Source organism: Miniopterus schreibersii (genome assembly GCF_964146895.1).
Source record: "Miniopterus schreibersii genome assembly, chromosome: 13".
Classification (NCBI taxonomy): domain Eukaryota; kingdom Metazoa; phylum Chordata; class Mammalia; order Chiroptera; family Miniopteridae; genus Miniopterus; species Miniopterus schreibersii.
In genome coordinates, this window is record NC_138113.1 from 42,921,089 (window position 1) to 42,928,372 (window position 7,284).

The following is a 7,284-nucleotide window of genomic DNA, read 5'->3' on the forward strand; positions in this document are numbered from 1 at the left end:
GTCAGATGGATAGAGATCCTACTTTTCCTACATGTAGACTAAGTAAAAACGCCACAGACAGGGGAAGGGGAGTGGGGCAAGGGCTATGAATGCAGAAGAACATACGATCTGAAGATGTGGTGGGCCTTCAAAGGAGCAGCAGTCCATTGCTAACCCCAGGACCCAGGGGGTGCCCAGTTGTCCCTCTCATTGCTATCTGGTATATGTATAAGGATAATCTTCACACTGTTATTTATAATAGTGAAACTCTGGAAATAATTTTAAGGCACCCAATTAATGAATAAGAAATTACACCTGGTATATGCATTTAACAAAATACTAAGCAGAAATTTTAAACAAGTATTTATCTGAGAAAATATTTATGTTTTATGTAGTTGAAAAGTGGGCTTCAAAATTTTACATGAAGTGTTATTCCATTTATTCACTTAAATGTACATCTCTGCATAGGAAAAAGATTTATTGACAACATACTAATCTAATATTTAGCGCTGGTTATCTTTAGCACTGTTACCTGGAAAAACATTTGTCAGTGTGGCAGGAGAAACAGACTAGGTTATGCTGAAGTAACAAACAGCCCCTAAAAATCAAGAACTTCGCACAATAGTTTACTTCTTGTTCATGTAATATGGCCAGTGCAGAGCTAAGTGAGGGCCCCAATAGTGGTAGCCACTCAGAGATCTAGGCTGGTGTAGGTTCCTATATGAGTAATAAAATTAAAAGGGAAAAAAAGGAATAACATCTAGCATTGGAAACACAGCTCAGTTCTGCTATTTGAATACCTCATTGGGAGTTTAGAATACATTGGAAATTTTTTGGAGGAAACCCCCACCAGCACAAAACAATCTAAATACACAATAATGGTTATTTATTAAATACGAATGGCATTTCCAAATGCCATAATAGTATACAACCACTAAAAACAATATTTTGAAAGATTACTTACAAATATGGGAATATAGTCTCAATGTATTGTCAAGAGTAACAAGGTGTTTTGAATGCATTGTATAGAGAGTGATTCTCAGTAATCAATTTGCATAGAAACATAATCTGTATCGCAAAATGATTAAAAGACAGCAAAGTCTTTTTTTAGCCTCAAATATGATTTTATTGTCATAATAAAACAAAATATGAAGCTTAGAACTGGATCACTTGGCCCTTTCTCTTCTTATCTCCTCCCAGTTCAAAATGCTTGCATCTGTTAATAGCCAGCATTCTCTTAGATGTGCACTTGGGCTCAACGCATCCCAGTCTCAGCACAATCTTCTTTGTAGTTTTAGCCTCTTTGAGGGAAATCGGCTCAGTCTGCCCACCATAGCCACTCTGCTTCCTGCCATGATGCCACTGTCCCTGCCCACACAGAGAATCCTTGCCCTTCTTGCACTGTGTTACGTTGTGGGGTTGATTCTCTCCACATTCACAGAAAGTCGGGCAGGTTTTAGGATGGTTCATCCTGTTGGCGAGAGCACTATCGGCACAGAAAGGAGCAAAGCATTCTCCATAGTAAATATTTCTGACTTGGGGATGCTTAGTAATTACAGGTGATCTCTCGATTCATCTTGCATTTTTCTCTGTTTTCATAGATGAGTAGTATTTGGGAAGGAAAGGGTTAGCAGCAGGCCTGCATTTATTCCCTTACTTTATGGAGGGAAGTTTCAGGAAAGAGAGAAAGATGACTTGGTCAAGTCCCTTTGTAAATGTGCTAATGACAGACATTCTGGCAAACAGATTAGTGATATTTAATAGTGAGAGATACTCATCTATGACACACTTTTAGCAAGAGGTACCTGGTCTGTCTGGAATTGCTTATAATAAATAAACCTGGAATCTATGGGTGTTTGGAGCATAAGTCATGGGAAGATATCACATAAATTATGTACTTATCCAAGTACATAGAGATGTTTCCTGACTAAATTAGCTCCCTTTTGAATAAATGCTACTTGTACCCATCACACAAAGACCTTGAATATTTAATCTGGGCCAGAGCATGACCTAATGTAGCAAAAAGGACCTCAGCCATGGTGTTGGCAATTTTGGACTCTTTCACACTCTACCTGTGCCTTGTAATTACTTGAGTTCTTGAACTTATTAGGAGTCAAAACTGGATAAGATCTCTGGTGCTTGTGAATCTAATTTGATACTATGATTCTCTGTGTTAGCTCATATTATTTTCACTACCGGAAAAAAATGCTTAAAAGAGGTAAGAAACTCACAAGAATGTGAGGTACATGCTAGATTCAAGAAAATATAATCATTGTGATGGTTTATATAGTTAGCTTCCAAGTTTATAAATGGTTTTGAGGGGCAGGATTGAAGGCAATATTCACAAGAAAGCTGTTTGACAATTCTATGATTTACATTACTGTGATCACTAGTAACACCATTGGAATCTATGAGAATATCAATTTATTCCAGAACTTACTATTGCATCTCAAATACATGGCCCCAGTCAGTTGGTTGGTGGCATGAAACACCAGTGATAGCAAGAACAGTTCTGTTCTGCCTTCAACTGGAAAGGCTTATTGTACATCCCTCATGAATAAGTCAGCTGAGCCAGGGGTTTAGAGATAAAGTGATATATTGGGCTCTGGGATGAAAGTGTCTGGGATTGAAACCTGGGTACAAAATTAACCCAGTTTATGACTTTAAAAATTCAGTAGACTTTTTTGAGCCTGAACTTACTCATTTGTAAATTAGACATAATTGTATCCTTTCCTCATACGGAGGCTATGAGAAGTAAAAGTATAGAGAGGGCCGGAGGAGGTGTACCTATTAATTACTTTAATAAACTCAATATTTCCTAAAAGCTTAGCTAATTATGTTCTTGCTCTCACTGAGTTAAGGTCTTCATAAAACCTTCTAAGTTCCTCCATATTTTTCCATACCTTTTGGCACATGGTCTTTCTCATAATCAGTTGAAAGCCTGTTAGGTTAGAGTACAAATGAAAACAAAACAAACTCCTTTGTGGCATTTTGAAGAGTAAAGCAAACAAAAGGAAAGTCATTGTGCTCATTGGATTTTTTTTTTTTTTTAACACATCACTTAAATTTTTATTGACATTTCCCTTTTTCTCACTTTCTCAGGTTATATAAGCACTGCAGCAATGGAATCATTGGATTTTTTTATTTCAAGGACTTAAGCCTGGAGAAATTTGGTCCCACATTGAGATGGCATTTATGGATTTTGAATACTTTTGATTTTAACACATCTCATCATCATCATTTCATTATCTTTTCCTGTCTTCAGAAAGCTCTGTAATATCAAGAAACTTATCTAGCTCCCAATGAGCTATTCAAAAATCACAGCTAGGCAAGTACCCATTGTCTCCAAGGAAAACTGCTCTATTTCCTTCTTAGCTCCATAATTTCATTTAATACTTGCTTGTCAAAGCTGATGGAATTCCACGGCCCTGATTCCTGTCTGCTAGCTTCAGACTGACATTTTCCATTTGTACAAATCCTTTGGTAGTAATTGAAATAAGAACTCTTCATTTTTTCCACCTAAATAGTTTTCTCCCTACTCTGTGGAGACACTCATCTTTAACCAGTTAACAGAATAAGGCAAACCTTTCTCATGTGTGCCCAGGACATAGGACTGTGGAGTGGGACTGCTGATTCAGTCCAGCTTTGCTTGGCACAAGCAGAATAAGCCTTCCCCCCCCCCCCCCCCCACTAGAGCCCTGTGCTTGACTGCAGCCAGGAGCCCTTATTGCATTCTGTGTGGATGTCACGGAACGCTGAGCATTCAACAGTAATGACTCTGAAGTACCATTTCTTTTCAATGGACTCATCTCCTGAAATTCATCTTTCTAATTTCTGCTGTTCTGAATCCCAGCAGAGTTATGATGAGTTTAAGTGTTCATCAATTAATGTCAAAACTCTGACTTGGGGTGGTGAAAACACAATACAATTCACGGATGATGTATTATAGAATTGTACACCTGAAACCTACGTAATTTTATTAACCAATGTCACCCCAATAAATTCATTAAAAAATAACTCAATGTAACACCTTCAGAACTGCCTTTGACAACCACTAGAATACAAAATGGATTCATTAATGATCAGTTTCGGAGCAGAAAGAGTTTAAGAAATCTGTGATGATGGGACATTTAGGCTCAGCTCATAAAATATTCATGGTTTTCAAAATAGGGATTTAAAAAATTTGATCACAGAATAAAATGAGGGCACAAAGAACAGTCACAGGATACAAGGATATTTCTCTTCTTTTGGTTAACTACAGTTTACCCTGGTACCTGAAATCCCAACTCTCTCAGAAGTCATATTTTCTTAGTATTTATTTTATTGTTATGATAAAAACATGGGCCTTTCTATTATTTCTAAGTGTTTTGAATCAGTCCTATATAGATGATTTTCAACAGAATGAGTTTACTTTCTTTTAGGAACAAAGCACTAATGCAGTGTGTTCCCATGGAAATTCTCATGTACCCCATCCCTGCTTTATTACACACATGCCTTGAACTGACAGGGCCTTACAACAACTGGTTTGGGCTCAACCCACTCAAAGGAGATTTCCAGCGCTCTTACACTGAGTGTTTGGGGCTCAGTTCCAAGCAGGAGTGCCTGGCTCTTTGTCTCTTACACAGGAAGTATGACACCTTTAAATTTCTTTTTGGTATCAAAAATTTTAATTGTATTTTGATAAACAGGTGCATGCATTACTGTTGTGTTATGGAGCATGCATATGTACAAATTTAGTAGATGCTGCCAACAGGTTTTTACATTGTTTTTCCAATGGTTTCCCAAATGGCAGTATACGCACATCCTCACTGACGTTATCTCCAGAGCCCTACTAATTATTTCACTATGTCCAGCTAGCTCATGGGAACCCCTAAGCGAGTGCCCAACCCTTAGGGTGCTGCAGGAAGCCCACTGGAATGTGACCTCTGCCTGTCGTCACCGTCTCCTTCCATCATGAACTCTAATTCTAGATGTTACGATAAGCATCAGCTTTCTGAGTAATCTGTGCTCTTTCTTTCACACTTGCAATCTTTTTTCACACCGTGTTCTCTGCCTGGATGCCCTTTACCTTTTTGTTATCCTAAAAAAAAACTCTTTCTCAACGTTAGGCAAAGCCAAGTTCTTTCTCCTCTGCGTTCCTGTAGCGCTCACTGCTCTCTTACAGCCTTTCGGACTTTTGTTGAAGTTGTTTCTGCATCTGACTCTTGCATCGCCTCATCTCTCAGCTCTTGGGAATGAAACCAGGACGTGCATAGTGAGAGCTCCATACCTGTTTATTAAAGGAGAGAATGGGCTGATGAATGACTTAGAGCTGCGGTTCTACAATCCTGCCTCCCTCCCACCCAGGATTTATTTCTAGCTTCACCAGGGAACCTTGGGTTATCACGGAGCACATTCAAATTCAAAGTCCTAAGGCAGGAAGAGCACTGAGAGGTTCACAGGTTATTTCCTGTCTCCAAATACCAGCAGGGCCTATTTACTGTGCCAGACAGAGCCAGTCAGATGTGCTTAGCTGGGTAGTTGGTAGAGATGCAATTTGATTTTGAAGATTCTTCTGCCCTTTTCTCCTCTATCTTCCCTCCTTAGTAAGAAATGCCTAAAATGGGATGCCTTTACTGTGCACTGCCAGAGAGAAAATGTGGTCTCAGCACAAATACAGTGATGGATCCAGAGCTCTGGCAGCTGAGTCGAAATCACTTGTTTTTATTTAAACTAACCGTCATTATTCAGATAGTCAATTTCGCTCCCTGCAGTAGCAGGAGGTCTGAGAGGCACATTTTCATGGCAGTTACACAGGCTCTATTCTAAAGGTACTTTTTAGGTATCATTTCATTTAATCTTTTTGACATACCTATGGAACTGGTAAGTTCTATTATTATCTTCATTTTACAAGGCATAGGGGCGCTGAGTAACTTGCCCAAGACCCTAATGACAGATCTGGGATTCAAACCTAATTGGTTTGGTCCCAGAGACTGGGAGCTTAAGCACTGCATTATATTGTTTCAAAGTATCCCCTTTTGGAGAATCAAATTGCACCTTCCCAATACCCCACTCCATCTTATTGCTATATCTGCTTTTTTATTTCACAATGTGCATAACCAAGGCTCTTAGAAGTTCTGCAGTGAAAATATGTTTAAATTGGTTTATCCAAGTGCTTTCCAAATTTATGAACCCACAGTTCATAGCGCCAGTGTGCTCTAGAACACATTTGGGAAAATATGCTCAGCTTGAAAGGATTGGCAACTAGTTCTTTGCAGTGAGCGAGGTTCTGCGGGAGTTGAAGGAGACACTGAGAAAGCTGAGCACCTAGGTTGGTCATAAAGGCAAAGGGAGCAGAAGTTGAGATTCAGCACAGCAGAGTTCATGCCTCATTCCACCCCTCTCTGATGGGGTGGCTTGGTTTATTAACCACCTAGTTTAACCTGTGTTTCAGCTGTCAATCATGGGTCATAGTGCTTACTTCCAAGGGTTGTTATTGAAATTAAATATGAATTTATATAAAGGTGCTTATCACAGTGATTGGCTATCATACAGCTGCTATCAAATATTAATTTCCTTCCTTGGTTTTCCCTCATAGAAAGACTAACTTAATTGACCCTTTAGCTGAGGGTTGGTCCTCTCAGTGACAGCTGAGCCTGCCTGACCAACGTGCCTTGTCTCTTTGCTTCAGGATATTAACTGGGAAAATTAATTGGAAACAATGTTTTCTGTTGAGAAGGGAATTAGGGAAAATGTTTTTGTGGATTTGAGGGAGTATCCGTATTTGGAGTTTGATTAAAATCTAAGACGATCCGTCTTTTAACATATCCCTTGGAGAACAAGAGGGCTTAAAAGACTGGTTGTGTTCCCCCCTTGCTTTCCTCGTATTGTTAAGATCAAAATTGAATGCCCAGGAATGAAAGGGGGAAAGGAAAAGCAGAGGAACTATTGGTTCTGAAGGGGAGATGGCAGACGGGTACTGCAGTCTCATTCTTTCCCGGGAAGGAGGCCCTGGCAGATCCCTCTGTTACTGCCCCTTCTGGTCCTCTCCCTCCTCTCCTGCTCTGGGACTCACTGGGCAGCTTTAACCAGTGGGCTCCCCACTTCTGTGCTATGGATGGTGGCCAACAGGCTCTGAGCATTAGAACTTTCCACATATGAGGGGACTTAGCATTGGAGACTTGATCACTTGCCACTCTTCTACTTTTTCTGTAATCCAATGGTATGAAATCGTCCACTGTACCTTCACTTTCCCCATGGAAATTGGGCTTCCTTCTGATCCTCCCTCTTTGTCCCTTCTCCACTCTGCACTAGTTATGCATATGA

General features: G+C 39.7%; 1 pseudogene across 1 annotated transcript; it reads right to left on the minus strand.

Moving 5' to 3' along the window:
• Window positions 1–1,123: 1,123 nt before the first annotated feature.
• On the minus strand, window positions 1,124–1,449 carry LOC308566258 (large ribosomal subunit protein eL42 pseudogene; annotated as a pseudogene). Its single transcript has one exon. The product of its transcript is annotated as a large ribosomal subunit protein eL42 pseudogene (transcript).
• Window positions 1,450–7,284: the final 5,835 nt, after the last annotated feature.